This window comes from Sorex fumeus, unplaced genomic scaffold (genome assembly GCF_029834395.1).
Source record: "Sorex fumeus unplaced genomic scaffold, SorFum_2.1 ptg000078l, whole genome shotgun sequence".
Classification (NCBI taxonomy): Eukaryota; Metazoa; Chordata; class Mammalia; order Eulipotyphla; family Soricidae; genus Sorex; species Sorex fumeus.
In genome coordinates, this window is record NW_026606135.1 from 5,085,698 (window position 1) to 5,102,500 (window position 16,803).

At 48.5% G+C, this 16,803-nt stretch overlaps 1 protein-coding gene across 1 annotated transcript in view; it reads right to left on the bottom strand.

Annotated features, from left to right (window-relative positions):
- DRGX (dorsal root ganglia homeobox) overlaps nt 1-16,803 on the bottom strand; it is a 35,374-nt gene that overhangs the window by 9,829 nt on the left and 8,742 nt on the right. The window lies entirely within an intron of this gene.

The following is a 16,803-nucleotide window of genomic DNA, read 5'->3' on the forward strand; positions in this document are numbered from 1 at the left end:
GGGGCGGAGGAATCGAACTCGGGTCGGCCCTGTTGGCCGCGTGTAAGGCGAACGCCCTACCCGCTGTGCTATCTTTCAACATTTTTCTATAAATAACCTAATATCTCTAAAACAGAAATTTTACTGAATATAGAACATGCTACAGCTGTGACAAAATTTTAGGAGGACCTTTAATGCCACAAAAATAAAATAAAATATTACATCAAGAAAGCAAGTTAAAGGGCCAGAGACACCGTACAGGTAGGTGATAAGGTGTTTACCATGCATGTAGCCTAACTAGGTTTAATCTCCAGAAGCATATATGGTCCCCCAAGTACTGCCAGGAGTGACCCTGAGCACAAAATTAATAAATAAATAAACACAAAAATAAAAATTAAGTTAAGAGCCAGAGAGATAGCATAGGGGTTTAGGAGCTTTCCTTGCAGGTGGCAAACCCCAGTTTGATCCCAGTAACATATAGTCCTCTAAGCACCATCAGATATAACACAACCTTCCCTCCTTAAAAAAAAGCAAAAATAGTCAAAATGATATGTGTCAATATGAATAGTCAATATGATAGGGCTGAAGCGATAGCACAGCGGTAGGGCGTTTGCCTTGCCCGCAGCCAACGTGGCCGACCTGAGTTCGATTCCTCCGCCCCTCTCGGAGAGCCCGGCAAGCTACCGAGAGTATCTCGCCCGCACGGCAGAGCCTGGCAAGCTCCCCGTGACGTATTCGATATGCCAGACACAGTAACAACAAAGTCTCCAATGGAGACGTTACTGGACCCGCTCGAGCAAATCGATGATCAACGGGAGGGCTTTTACTTTACTTTACTTACTTTTATGATATGTGCATAAATATCTATGCTTATTTACATACATGTCTACTATATATAATACATACATACACACTGCATATAGATGTATATGTATAGCTACATACAGGGGCTAGAGAAATAGTATTGTGGGTGGGACATTTGCCTTGCATGTGACAAGCCAGTTCTGATCCCCAGCATTCCATATAGTCCCCTGATCTCCACCAGGAGTGGAGCACAGAGCAAAGAGTAAACTCTGAGCACCACTGGGTGTGGCTCAAAAATAAAAACAAACAAAAATAAAAATAACAATACAGATCCATATAGAATAGATATGATAATTGTACACATTTAGAAATAGAACATATTTCAACTTTTAGTTAAAAATCTGAATTTCTAAAAAGTTACTAAAACATTAATATATATAACATGAGATTATTATTTTCTTTGAAAGTTATAGCATGCATATTTAGATAAGCCTATAAATTTATATTTATGTATAATAAAAAATTTTTGGAGAGCACAGTGTGTAGGGCGTTTGTCTTGCACGCAGCCAACATGGCCAACCGAAGTTTGATTCCTTCGCCCCTCTCGGAGAGCCCAGCAAGCTACCGAGAGCATCTCACCTGCACGGCAAAAAGCCTGGCAAGCTACCCGTGACGTATTCGATATGCCGAAAACAGTAACAACAAGTCTCACAATTTGTTATGAGATGTTACTGGTGCCCGCTCAAGCAAATTGATGAACAATGGGAGAACAATGCTACAGTGCTACAGTGGAGATTTAGTTATCATTGAATAAGAAACAATTGATACCTATAGTGATTCATTCTGGCTGTAAGAAAATGAATGGTTTTTATAGGGTTTTTTTTGTGCTCTTCTATAGTTTCCCCTTTCCCAAATGATCAGTTATTACCCACATAAAGGAGAGTTTCCACCTTACCAAATGGCCAGATAGATATTCCCCATGCAAAGGAAGCCCCAGTCTGTGATGCATGATTCCCCACATCCTGTCATGTAGACATGGGAGTGTCCTGTGAAAGAGATCCTCCGAAGTCACTGAGAAATATGACTATACCCCTGCATCTGGCCCAGACATCTGCCGCTAAGAGCCACACTCACCTTTTATTTTTAAAATTATTTTTTAAATTGAGGTACCTGGACTTAGAATACTTTTAACCACATCTTATATATATATACATGCACACAACATACTCTGATTACCAGATAGAGACTCCGCCTCCCTCTAACAGTTTCCCAAGGACCCCTCCAGCCCCCTTTCCCATGTAAGCTCAGTTCTGTAGACAAAATCTTCAGTTTTGATGACTATTTGTTGTTCTCTTACTATATTTCTTTATATCCCACATATAGGAAAGACAGGTTTGTGTGTGTGTGTGTGTGTGTGTGATGCCCGGGTTGGTTGGGGGGGAGGGTCATACCTACACACATATAAATGGAACTTCCTGAAATTCCACAAAATGGTAAAAAAAACTTTTTTCAGAAACTAGATCTTTTTTCAAGCAATATATAAATTTAAGGGCTGGAGCAATAGCACAAAGGGTAGGGCCTTGCATGCAGCCCACATGGCCGACCTGAGTTCGATTCCTCCGCCCCTCTCAGAGAGCCCAGCAAGCTACAGAGAGTATTTCGCCCACAAGGCAAAGCTTGGCAAGCTACCTGTGATGTATTCAATATGCCAAACACAGTAAGAAGTCTCACAATGGAGATTTTACTGGACCTGCTCAAGCAACGGGAGGACAGTGCTATAGTGCTATATATATTTAAATAATATTATGGGTAATTCTGTGCTAATAAATTTTCCATGGCAGCAATCATGGAGGTGGGCACCCATGTGCCATGAAAAATCCCCCAGAAGTGTCCCTCCACCCCCTTCTCTAGGATTAAAGCCACTGAGTTCCTTTGCATGGGAGTTGAACAACCCACCAGCCAGTGATGCCCTGAGAGGCCTCCTTCCCTCTGTATCTCCAATATAGCAGCACCCACCTCTGTGCAAAACCCATCTGGCCCCTAAATGCAGTCTGAAATGGTTTTGTTTGAAGAACATGCTACCTCCCGGACACTAAATTAAAACACCCAATTAGATTTCCATTAAGTTACAGCAAATTCTGCTGAATTGATCTGATCGCCTACATTCCTATATGACATCATGCTTTAAAGGCTTGGCCCGAACATAAATACTTAATGTAATAAATACAGTCTGAAATATTTGATCGCCTTGGCAGTTTAATTGATCTACTACAGAGACTGACAGGAAAAATTAAGTTAGCTCTGTCTCATCTCTGCACAGAGCACATTTTCATCAAAAAAGGCACATGAACCTCGGGCTTGTCACCAGCCGCAGTTTCGCACCCTGATTTCTTATTGCCTTTTTTGGAATTCAGGGTAACAGGTGTGAACAAAAGAGTAAGTAGGTTTATCAGACAGTTAACACAAATAACGCGCATCATTTCGTATTGCTTTTTGTAACTTGTTCTGTGATTCCTAATAGAATTTACAAGGGAATATTCCAGAGGGAATGATGGTCGCGCCTATGCTATGTAGGCACAGATATTTCGAGTCTGTGGCCTTGTGTGCTCAGCAACAATCAAATTCACAGCAAGGTCAAGTGTATGCCCAGACGTCCACCAGGAGCCCCTGAAGTGCTTTCTCCCGTCTCCGCTGTACGGTTTCGATTAGCTTCTTACTAAGACTTGTTTCTGTGGCCCCATCTCACCCCCCAGACTTTCTATAGGCACCCTTCACCCCACCCTCACTCCTGCACGCCTGATGCCGGAACTGAAACTTCCTGTCTGGGCCTAAGCAAACAGTCTAGTATTTAGGGAGGGAAGAGTCTATCTTCTCGAACCTGACTAAGTTTCCCTCTCCTGGTCTGAACCTGATCCGAAGCTTCCTCCAGATTCCGTGGCACAGGGGTAGGGGTGGGGGGGGATTGTTCCCACAACAAAGTTATCCCTCTTGATGGGATCAATAATCCCCAAGGGATATGGAAAACTCTGAAGGAGCAGACTCCCATCTCACCTGTGTTTTCTATCCACCTGTCACATATGCACCCACTTTCCTGATAGTTTCCAAAGCTCTTTGCAGGGCATCAGCCAGCCTGGCTGGATTCTGTCACATAATCAGGGCTTATGTGAAGGGTCCTATTTCTACTTGGATGTCTTTGAAGGGAAAAATGAATAATGCCAGTACAAGACTCCAGGGCACTGGCATAGCCAGAGGAACCACAGAGAAATAGATTCCAGGTAGTCCAGTTCCAAACTGCACTGCCCTGCCTTCTTCCAGCACAGCCTAACTGGACTGGCAGCCTGCTTCTCCCACTGCCTCTGGGCACCAGCCAGAAACCTTCTGCTCAGCTCCCTGCACTCCAGGGCCCCATTGATTAGCAGGAAGGGCAAACCCATCAGCACCCATAGGAAATGGCTTCTGGAAAGTGAGTTGCAGTTTTTTAAGCCAGAGAAGGATAGCAGGTGCCTGTAAAAGGAACAGGATCAATATACAGCATGGGGGTTGAAAAGTGGGACCCCCGGCTCCCTATTTCTGATAGATGTCAGACAATCCTATAGTCCCACTGGGCCTCAGTTTCTCTCCTCCATCCTGGAGAAGTAATGATAACATACTCATCCAGAAGACTCCTTATAAATCCTACTGGAGGGAGAGGCACATAGAGTAGCATTGCTCAAGTTTTACTCCTAACTCTGTGTGCAGGGATCACTCCTGACAGTGCTTGGAGGACCATATGGGATGCTGAGGATCAAGCCATCCACAACAAGACAAATTCCCTAGCCCCTGTGCTATATCACTGGCTTTTTTATTCCAAATCATAAGCACTACAATTCTCCACCCATCTTTCTGATACCATCTAGGCCTAGAAGGAACTAGGGCTGGCCCCACACCTCCCCCAGAAAGACTGAGCCCCTCTAAACCCTCTGATTCTTAGCTTCTCAAATACCTGGAGTCTCAGAAATAATCCAAAGACCCTGCAGAGTTGTGCTGCTAACAGACTGTGAGCACAGTAGAGCACATGTCCTTAAGAGGTTGCACACTGATGCCTGAAGGAAGCAGGGTCCTCTGTCTCAAAAGCCCAAATCCAAAACCTAGTCAGATCCCAAGTGACCTACACCATAACCCTACTCTCTGCTAGGAGCAGAGACGAGTGACAGGGAAAGACTGAGAAGTGAATCAATGATAGTCAATGACCCTCAAATATTTCAAGTCAGGACTGGGAAGTAAGATCAATTCAAAGTCACATTCTGCAATTCTTATCATGAGACAGAGTATCCTCAATATCTAAACCACTTTGTCTCCAAAAGAGAGCTTCAATGAACCATCTTTCCAGCATGTAACACACTCAAGCTAGTCTTATATTGGCCTTGGGAGCTGCTTTAGGAACCAGGATGCAGAAACCAGGGCCCATTCTGGGAGTAAGCCATCAGAAAGCCTGGCATCTTCTGCTGTTGTATCTTCTAGGGACCAAGTCTTATTTAAACCCACACCAAGTTCATCATGGCAGGGGGAAAGGAATGAGGGAAAAGGGGAAGAAGGAGAGAGGGAGAGAGTGCTTACTTCCAGCCTCCCAGCATCCCTGTCAAGCATTGGTGGTAGAAGGGATACCATCTTGCAGATGCCAAATCCAGCTGCTATCTGATGACAACCTTATGAGAGATCCCAAGCAAACACAGAAGAACTACCTAGCTAAGCCCAGCAAGTCCCCAAAATCAGGAAAGAATGAAATAACTGGGCAGTTCTGCTGCTGCTGTTATTATTATACCAATTGCTGTGCGAAAGAGAAACAGGTAAAAAACCTGGAATGGAGACTCTAAGAAAGAAAATCACAAGCCAAAACCTTCAGAATCATCAATGCAGGAACCCTAAACAAAATATTAGCTAACTATGTCCAGCTCTCTATAAAAAGGATAGTATGTCACATCTAATTTGAGTTTATTCCAAGAACGAACAGTTGGTTTAACATTTAAAAAAAATCAATCAAGTGTAATTTATTGTATTAATATATCGAGAAAGAAAAATCATGTGACCATCCCAACAGCAGCAGAAGTATTCGATGAAATTCAACACCCATTCATATGCAAGATGTAAAATATTAGTAAAATGAAATTCTTAGCTAAAGCAAGAAGAAAAATGAAATATATATATATATATGCCCTTAATAAGGGATGTTGGGAAAGGAAGAAAGAAAGAAAGAAAGAAAGAAAGAAAGAAAGAAAGAGGGAGAAACTGTAGGGAGGGAGGGAGGGAGGGAGGGAGAGAGGGAGGGAGGAGGTGAAAGAGGGGAGGGAGAAGAAGGAAGGGAAGGAAGGAAGGGAGATGAGTGAAGAGAAGAAAAGGAAAGGAAGGGAAAGGAGGGGAGTGAAGGGGAGGAAAAAGAAGGGAAGGGGGAAAGGAAGGGAGGGGAAGGGGGGAGAGGAAGGGAAAGGAAGGGAAAGACAAAAGAGCAAACACAGCTGTGAAATCCTGAGAACTTTTCCATGAGATGAAAAATAAGATGAGATGAATCACAAAGACCATATATTGTAGGGCAAGAGCAAAACATTCACCATGTATAGATACAGAAAGTAGCTGAGTGTCAGCCTTGAGCTGGAGGAATTGGAGGGAAATCAGAGTGACTGTTAATAGTCCACAGTGATGAAAATGTTCTACAGTTGGTGCAGGGGAATAGTACAGCAGGTAGGGCATTTGCCTTGCACACAGCTGATCGAGGTTTGATTCCCAGCACCATATATGGTACCTCAACCCCCACCAGGAATGCTCCTGAGCACAGAGCAGGGAGTAACCCTTGAGCACATCTGGATGTAGCCCCCAATGTTTGTTTTGGGGTGTTTTTTTTTGCTTTTTGGGTCACACCTGGCGATGCACAGGGGTTACTCCTGGCTCTGCACTCAGGAACTACCCCTGGCAGTGCTCAGGGGACCATATGGGATGCTGGGAATCGAACCCAGGTTGGCCACATGCAAGGCAAACGCCCTACCCACTGTGCTAATTGCTCCAGCCCCAGCCCCCAATGTTTTTTAAGTTCTAAAATTGATGTAGTGATTGTTCCACCACTTACTGAACAGACTAAAAGACATTCAACTGTGCCCTTCCATGGGTGGATTAAAAGGTATGGATTCCTTCTCAATTAAAAAAAAATCTTAATAGAATGGGGGAGCTTCTTTTGTATAACAGGGTCCCAGGTTTGATTCCAGCACTGCAAGTAAATAAATAGATAAAGAAAAGATGTCTGTTACTATCATAACTATTTAATACTGTATTAAAGGTTCTGGCTGACACCGTCAGAGAAGAAAAAGAAAAGTACAAGTGAGAGAGGAACTGTCTTCATTTGCGAGTAATCAAATCATGTGCACAGTATATCCAAACAAATCTACCACCAAACCTAATTACAGAAATAAATCTCCCAAACAATACTGAGCCGAAGCAGTCAGACACGAAAACAAACGCACACAGTATGATTTCATTGACTCCACTGTCTATACATACACGGAAAGTTCCCGAAAGTCAAGACTAATAAGTTGCAGCACGCTTTCGTGGATGTTCACACGCCTGCTTGAAGTCATTCATTAAGCTCTAAGTGCGTGTTTTACGAAAGTTTTCTGCACATTATTTCATAATAAAACCAAAAAGAGTGATTAAAAGAAACAGGGAGGGGCGGTCCAAGGACTAGAGGTAGAAGACGCTGCCCCTGGCTCTGAATTTAGTCTTGGTAGGTAAATGCTTATTGATTCATAAAGCTGATCAGTTTCAGCCCCAGGGCCAAGGCCAAGGGAAGCAAGCCATGCACGTTTTTGCCTTCAGCAAGGACCTGGCCAGACCCCCTCCCAGCGGCAGGCGCCGCGCCTCCAGCCTCCGCTGGCACAGTCTCCGCTCCACACTCCCTGCTCCACTTGCGCTTGCAACGAGCCTGGCCCAGCGCAGTGAATGAGGCGCCCGAAAACGAGGCAGCTCCCAGTCTCCGCAGCTTTGCAGGGGCCCTGGAAGAACGTATCTCAACCCAGGCTGTGGGGTCAGGTGAGTCCGTGGCCCCCACCTGCAGGTCAAACGAGGGAGATGCTGAGCTTTGGGGGCCGACGGTTCCTACCTGGCTCCCTTGCTCTGCCGCTCTTCTCTCCCACTGAGAGATCTGACTCGGGGCACCACACCCAAGACTGAGTGCCCCCTCCATGCCCTCACTGCCCCCATCTGCGCCTCTCTGTCTTGGTGTGGGGAGTCAGTACGTGACACCACCACCCGGTGTGCGCGCTCCTGGCTCCGCGCACGGGGATGATGCTGCGACGCTGGTGGGCGAGCGCGGGGAGTGAGTTATGCAAGCTCTCCCCTGGCAGCTGTAATTAGTTTCCACCTCACACCCAGCTCCGCAAATCACAGGTTAGAGGCATCCTGGCTAAGTGCAGGCGCGGGGGCGCCCGCCCCAGCAGTGGCTCTCTCTCCCGCCCCCATTTTGCCGGTCCTGTGGCCGGCCAGCACTTCCCCGGAACAAACCCCAGCGCCTGCCTTGGCCATTAATAACCTCCTCTGCAGTAATGAATTGTGAGCATGAGGCTGCCCATTAAGACAACACAGGAAAATTATTTGTGTTGGGAAGGATTTTTCTCTGGGCACCCGTTATTGTTCTGCAAACCCTCCAGGCCTGGGGTAGGGTCCTGCTGCCTTTTTGAATTTCCATAGAACACTCAGTCCTGACACAGGCTGATAACTAGCTGACCATCACACAGGAGAATTCGTTCTCACTTCACCCCAGCCCCTCTCCACACACATGGAACCGGCAGTGATCAGGAAGCCCACGAAGGACAGGGCAGACCCCCGAGTCATGGCCAAAACAACGGGGAATACAAGAGAAAAGTAAACGTAATGTCCATAGCAACAAAGTGCAGGGAAATGGGAGAAGCACTCATGGGTCCTTTAAAGAGTAGTACGATGGTGAAGGGAAATGACAATGGAGGGACCTGCTTAACGAGCACCATCCACCCGCCACACACTGTTCTAAGGGCCTCCGATGTTCTCAGAGGCGTCTCCATTAGTGCTGTGAATTCTGCCCTGTTATGACTCTCAGAGACGAGGAGGCAGAGATGGAGTCACTTAGGCAAGACCACAGGCTCGAGGATGAAAGGGAGGATTCCCATCAGGCAGGCTACCCCTGAGTCCCTGCTCAAGCTACTGTGCTCCTCATTTCCTTGGTGATTAAAAGACAATTAAAGGAAGACACTTGAATAGCTGGGTTTCAATTACCGTCTCTGTGCCCCACCCCCGGTGGACAGTTTTCTAATCTGAAGGAGACAGCTGCCCCACTCGGTGACAGGGACACCAACCTCCCTGAGCATCCTGGAAGAGTTGGAGGTTAGTGTGCTGCACCTGCACGAGTGGATGTGCACTGGACCTGCCACCTTAAGGGGCATAACATCCCTCCCATCAACAGCACCCCTTGCCACCCTTCCCTGGCTCCTCTGTACCTGAGAAGCTCTGCAGTTATCTGGCTCTGTGTACACACCACACACACACACACACACACACACATACACACACTCGCACAACTGCACACATGTGAGTGCACACACAAGCGCACACACACATGAGTGCACACACACATGCACGTGCGCACATACACACATACACACATGCACACACACACACACTCCAGTCCTGAGCCACTGACAGGATGGGCAATGCCAGCACTGCAGCCCTCAAGCTGTGTCTCTCCTGACCAGGCCAGAGAACGACGCCCCGCATAGGAGAATGGTAGGACAGAAGAAGCTAGAGCTCGGGAAGCTCTGCCCTTGCCCCTGGCCAGAGGCAGACCCACCCAACCGAGTCTCAGGCTATGCCCAGGCAGAGGTGAGCTATGCTGATTGTCCAAAAGGGGGAAATTGGGGGAGCAGAGTGATAATACAGTGAATAGGGACTTGCCTCGCATGCAGTCAACCTGGGTTGGAAATGGGAGTGTCCCATATGGTTCCCCCCATTCCAAAACCAAGGCCCTGTCCCTCAACAAGCCTCTCCAAGGAAGAAAACTGTGTTTTCCTAGTACTGTAAGAAAACCACAATCCAGAGATTTTTGCTGCTTTTTGTGTACTGAAGTTCAAAAAAGTACCTCTTCCACTCGGATCCTTCTGACCTCTGCCCCTCGTGCGCCAAAGAGAAAAGAGAATATCCACTGGCAGCTTCCAAGCAAGAGTCATGGAACTACTGGGGCCCAACTTGTCCATAACCTCGTGTTAGGGAGGGGACTTGTCTGTGTTCTGGAGATTCTGTTGTGGGGGGTCCCAGGAGCACATTCCCTCTGCATCCAACACCCCTACTTGGGTTGTCTGTGCTGAAAACAGAGAGCCTGTTTTCCTAGAGCACAGAACATATTTTCACAGTATATTTAAAGAAAAAGAATTGTCAGGCAAGAGAACACCCTCAAAATAGCCTTAAAAGGGTAGAGATATGGGATTAAGGCAGGGATTAAGGCACTTTCCTTGCATGAAGTCAACCCCAGTTCCATCCCTTACACCACACAGTTCCCCAAACACAGTCTCCACACACCTGCATCTTGTGTATAATCACTCCCATTGCATTCAGAGGAACAGGTATATGATTCAGAGGGCTGAGGTACATGCATTACACGTGGAAGCCCCAGGTTCCATCCCCAGTTCTGTGTGATTCTCTGAGCACTGCTGAATGCTTCGCCCCATGTACATCAAAGATCAGAAAGGTAGCCCGAAGGGTTTTAGTGCATGCTTTGTATGAGGGTGTCAGCAGGTTCAAACCCAGGCATCACCTGGTCCCCTTGCCCCCAAGTACTAACTAAGGAGTAGTCTCTGACTACTGGTCAGTAAGACCCCACCCCAAAAATACATTTAAGTGCTCAAAGATTTCAAGGAATATCACTTAAGGGAACACAGAAAATTCCTCATCAATCCTCCATCTTAAAGAAGTGACCACTACAACAATGGTAGTTGGAAATAACCACTCTGGACAAGATGTCAGTGCTGAGAGTAGGTAAAGGAATATATAGGATAACTCTCAGTACCTGTATTGCAAACCATAATGCCCAGAAGGAAAGAGAGAGAAAAAGAAAAGTGCCTGCCATGGAGTCATGCTGGGGCAGGGGGCGAGTACAGAGGTGGTGGCAGGAAGGAAGCTGGTGGCACTGCTGGTGAGAAATGTACACACTCCTGAAGGGATGGGTACTGAAATATTGTCTGGCCAACACCCAATCAAGAACAACTTTGCAACTGTGTATCTCACAGTGATTCAATAAACAACAACAAAGCAATCCTCCAGCTATCCCACAAACTGCTCTGGGGGTTTTCTCACGAGTTCTCAGGCAAGGATTCCACATCCATCAGAACAATTCTAGGCACCAAAGCCCCAAGTCTAACATTGCTCTCACCTGTAATGCTGCCGGAGGCTTGCAGGGCAGAGCCCCAGAAACACCAGGTGCATGATCTCGGTGACCCAGAAGCACTGAGTCTACTGGGGCGGGAGAGCTCCCCACCCCAGGCAGGGCCTGTGCAAACCTGGGGGGTGCCCAAACTCTGTCCTCTGACCCTGGTCTAGAGGATCAGGAGTGTAGCACATAGAGATGTGTCTGTGATGGAGACAGAGCCTCGAACGCCCACCATAATACTTGTTGTCTTACCCCAGGTCTGTATATCCCAGTAGGACCCCTCCTTGCAAAGCCTGGGAAGGAGACACAAGTACTAATTTGGGTATGGAAGCTGAAATTCATTCTAACTCACAAGCATACCTTGTTTTACTATGCTTTGCTTTATTACCTTTTGCAGGTATTTTCACAAATGGAAGATTTGGGGAGGGGTCAACCTTCTGGGGGCGCATAATACACTACAGCATAGTATAAACATGGCTGTTATGAGCCCTGGAAAACTGAAACAGATCTGTGACTTGTTTTATTGTCTGGAATGGAGTTCGTGGGATCTCCGAGGCAGGTTCCTACTTTATCAGCCAGTTGCTGCAGACCTCTGGGTGGGAGGTCACTGGGCTAGAAGGGGCTCCACTCAACTCCCAGTGGACTTCTGATAGTACTCTGGTGAGTTCAGAACCCCTGCTCCAGAACCCAAACCCAGTGTGACTCAGAGCTTTTGCTATGTGGTCAGCAGAGGCAGATGGGCACCCAAGGCCTTCGTAAGCAGTGGCTATCCAGAGGAATGAATAAGCATTTTGTGGAACAATGGCCATGCTAAAATCATGAGGAGAGCAGCCTTGGTCTTAACAGTCTTAACGGAGACCTAGTTGAATAAGCAGCCATCTTCCCTGAGTCTCGCTTTCTTGTTGGTGCAAACAAAGAAGAGCTGAGACCCCAGGAAGGGCACTCACCAACCCCAGTCTTCAGGAAACTCCTCCTAGCAGGCTAGTGCAGTCCTCACTGGCCTGTGACCCCTGTGAGGCAAAGCTCTAGGCCCAGAGGAGAGTTCTGCTAAGCGGTCAGTTCTGCTTGCATCTAGTTATCCAATCACCTTTGTAGGTGCAGTTAAATTGAGACCAAGTGACAGCTCAGGGCCCCTGGCATGCATAAGGCCATAGAAAATTGGAGTGGGTCCTTTGGTGCATCCAGGAGCCCAGAGCTTGGGGCAGCCCGGGAGAGGGAAGTACACACTTCTAGTGCCAGAAAGCATGTGCGTCCCAAACCATTCACAAAGCCATCAAGCTTCGAACCCCGGGAACTTTTGAACTTGACAGGGTATATGTACTTCCAAAGAAGTACCCAAATCCTGCTTCACAGAGGCCTGGAGACCCACCTACCCACCCACCCCCCAATCTGGTCTGCACATCTGCAGCATCTATCAAGCAAACTCCCTGAACTGGAGAAGGTCTTACTGATCTCCAGCTCCAAATACCCGCTGCACATTTAGAACAAAAAGATTCCCCAATCTAGACCAACCCTAACTCAGAGCCATTCTAGCTCCACCTCCTCTCCACAGGGCACCTCAGGAGCCTGCTCCATCCCCAGGGACAGGGGTAAATAGAACAGAACCACTGCTCACCTGAGCAGTTGCAGAGGGTTTCAACCAGGACTCAGCGCCCTCTCTTTGCAACACAACTGAAATTGCAAGAAAGAAAGGAAGACGAAATGGAAGAGAAGTGGAAGGGAGGAGAGAGGAGGGGAGAGGAGGGGAGGAAATGGGAGGAGAGGGGAGGGGAAGGGAGGGAAGAGGAAGGGAGGGGAGGGCATGGGAGGGAGGGGAAGAGAGAGAAGGGGAAAGAAGAGGAGGGGAGGGGAGAAAGGGAAGGGAGAGAAGGGAAGGGAGAGAAGGGAAGGGAGGGAAGGGGATGGGAAGGGAGGGGAGGGGAGAGGAGGGGAGGGAAGGGGAAGAAGAAAGGAAAAATGAAGAGAAAGAAAGAAAGAAAGAAAGAAAGAAAGAAAGAAAGAAAGAAAGAAAGAAAGAAAGAAAGCAGGCAGGGAGGGAGAGAGGGAAGGAGGAAAGAAGGAAGGAAGGAAGGAAGGAAGGAAGGAAGGAAGGAAGGAAGGAAGGAAGGAAGGAGCGATAGCACAGAGACTAGGGCGTTTGCCTTGCAGGCAGCCAACCCAGGTTTGATTCCCAGCATCCCATATGGTCCCCCAAGCACCGCCAGGAGTAATTCCTGAGTGCAGAGCCAGGAGTAACCCCTATGCATCACCAGGTGTGACCCAAAAAGAAAAAAGAAAGAAAGAAAGAAAGAAAGAAGAAAGAAAGAAAGAAAGAAAGAAAGAAAGAAAGAAAGAAAGAAAGAAAGAAAGAAAGAAAAAAGAAAGTTTATTCATCGAGGTCAGCCAGGAATGGTGGGTGAGAGACACTCTGGGCTTGGGGCAGAGTGGAGGCCTGAGCAGGCAAACACAGAAACAGAGAAAAGCGAAAGGTGAGGAAGGGAAAACTTCCTTACAGAAGTCAGGCCCCAGCTGCTCCGGCCAAATATGGGCTGGTATGGCCCAAAGAGTTGGGGGCATGTTTCAAAGATGGATCTATGTCCAATGAAAATCCAGAGTTCCGGCTTCTGGAAAGTCCACAACTCTGGCAGTGCCACACCCATGTGGCCACTGGGTCGGTCAACTGGCTGGAGCAAGAGTTGACCCATGTGTGGACAAACAACCCCCAATCCACCTCAGCCCCCTTCTGCCAGCCTGAAGCTGACGGTGCCCTCAGCACACTCCTATATAGTCGCTTCTCAGGCCACCTGCTCCTTTCCCCTAACTTCTCTCCAAAGTGGGAAACACAAGTAGTACATGTCTCATGAAAATGAGCAAGGCGTCACTGGTGGATGGGGCAATACTACGCAGGCTTGCTTCACATCTCACCTGCCCGGCTCGGAACCAAGAGAGCAGTCACCTGCCCCAGAGCACCCCACCCCATCTGTACAGTAAGCCCCCTCTTAGCTTCAACGTAGGCTCTGGAAAAGCCACAGGCTTTTAAGCAAAATGATGCATCAGTAGGAGCTGGAGAGATAGTCCAGGGATTAAGGCACTTACCTTGCATGGAGTCAACTCAGTTTGAACCCCAACACTGCCTATTGTTCCCCCAAACACTGTTATGAGTGATCTCTGAGCACAGAGCCACGTGTAAACTCTGAGCACTGCCAAGTGTGGTCCCCCAAAACACCCCCATAATAAAAATAAAAAGTGTCTAAGGGAAGCAGGTCCTCAAGTAATCAGAGCTGTTTTTGTCATCAGCCTTCTAATTAAATGACAACTGACTCAGGGGGATGTTATTTGGGAACTTGCTATAGTAAAGAAGCACTTCTGGGGCTGGAGCGATAGCACAGTGGGTAGGGCGTTTGCCTTGCACGCAGCCAACATGGCCGACCCAGGTTTGATTCCCAGTATCCCATATGGTCCCCCTAGCACCGCCAGGTGTAATTCCTGAGTGCATGAGCCAGGAGTAACCCCTAAGCAACGCCGGGTGTGACCCAAAAGGCAAAAAAAAAAAAAAAGAAGCACTTATTTTTTGAGGGGTGCTCCTAAACAGTGCTCAAGGGACCCTGGAACCAATCCCAGAGAAGGAGAGAGGGAAAGAGAGAAAGAGATAGAGAGAGAGAGAAAGAGAGAGAGAGAACTGGGCTAAGGCACTTTGCCCTGCCTGTGGCTGACACTGGTTCAATTCCGGCACCTTCACATGGTCCCCTGAGCAGTGCCAGGGATCATTCCTGAATACAGATTGGAACTAACCCCCAAGAATTTCCAGGGAGGTGGCCACAGAGCAGAGGCCGGGAAAAACAAGGAAAGAGCAGGGAAGCGCATGCTAGTCGGGGAAGGAGAGCCAAGCCGACAGCCAAGCTCCCTGTCCCTCCAACTCCACAGTCCTGGGCCCAGCCTGGGAGAACAGCCCCAAGGCACATCATGCAGCCCTGCCCTCCCAGCAGCCCGAGCCCTTCCACACCACAGGCTCCGCCAGCGCTCAGCTCAGCTGCCAGAAGCCTTCTCGGGCTGCCCTGCCGTCACAGAGACAGGGCCTCCAGCTGAAGTAGCTGTGTGGGACAAGGGGGTATTCAACAAAGGGGAGTCTTCTCAGGAGTTCAGCTGCCCCTCACTGGGGCCAAGGGCTTGACAAATAGACAAATGGACCTGCATCTCTCTAAGACCAAACCCACCATGATTTCCTTCTGGAACTTTTCCCAATGGGGACTCCTCCTATAGTGCCCTAACAGCCTATGGCAAGCTGTGACTGGACCCCAAGTAGCTGGGCTCTCTGTGGTCCAGGGGGCCCAGACCCTGCCAGGAAAGAAACATTAGGGGCACCATAGGACCCACAGTGCATGGAGCTAGACCTGCTCAACCATGTCACCTGAGCTCAGGGCTTACCCTGAGCTTCACCCAATCACCAAGAAGGTGGCTGAGTCCCCCCCCCCCCTTGTACAGTGAACATCCACCTGCAGGAGCGTGGTGTCCAGAACCATCAGACTGCCCGTTGGCCTCCATCTGGTCCCTGAGCACTCTTCTTTGGGCACCCAGCACCCAGACATTCTCAACACTGATCTCCTCCTTCCTGGCACTCTGGCGTGCTGCTGCCGTGAGTGATGAGTGACAAAGTGCCCTTGTCTCCCTTCAGAAGACTCCCCCAAATAGTCCATCATGTCTTCATTTAGCCTCCGGAAATCACAGCTGCAATGCAGTTTGTGTGTATTGTGTGTGAGTGAGGTGAATGAGTATGTGTGTGTGTGTGTGCGTGCGTGTGTGTGTGTGTGTGTGAGAGAGAGAGAGAGAGAGAGAGAGAGAGAGAGAGAGAGAGAGAGAAGACTTCTATCCCCTGCTGGATTCCCAAAACCCCCAACATAGAACAAGTGGGGGTACTCTGGCCGCCACTGTCTCCCACACATAGACACAGACACAAACACACAGAACTGCAGGCTCTGGACCAAAGAGTCCCCCGGGGACCAATTCTCCTCACTCCCCCAGACCCTGCTCCTGGCCAGCACAATTCCCAGCCCTACCACAGCAGGGAGGATCTTGGGAGCCATAAATTGAGAGATACTGGATGGACTCATTCACCGCACAGAGTGCCCCAGAAATCCTCAAGGGATTGCCACACAGGAGTTCCTCTCTGGGCCTGACAAGACAACCCTAATGGTTTCCATCCTTCAAACAACTGCCATTGGGAAAAGGATAAATCTTGGGATCCATAAACACTTGGAGTTCAGAACCCTGGTATCAGGGGTCAGGTGGGAGAGCCTGCCACACAGAGGGAGAGGATGCTCAAGGCAAGAGCGATTGGCCCTCCCCACCTCACCCAGGCAGCTGAAAGCCATCATGGGAGAAGGGGCCATCGTTGAACCCACCATGTGTGGTTCAGTCACCTGGTGGACAAGCCCCTGCCCGGCACTGGGTACTTATGATCTTCACCTACATTCTTCAGCTGAACTGGACTCAAATGAGAGAGGCTGGGGTGAGTGCTGCTCATGACTGCAGTCTGGATGGACAGAGGCAGAAGGGACCTCAGCAGCTCCAGGTGAGCAGAGCAGTTGAACCCACAGATCGTGAGACCTTCTCCAGTTCCCCTGGCAAAC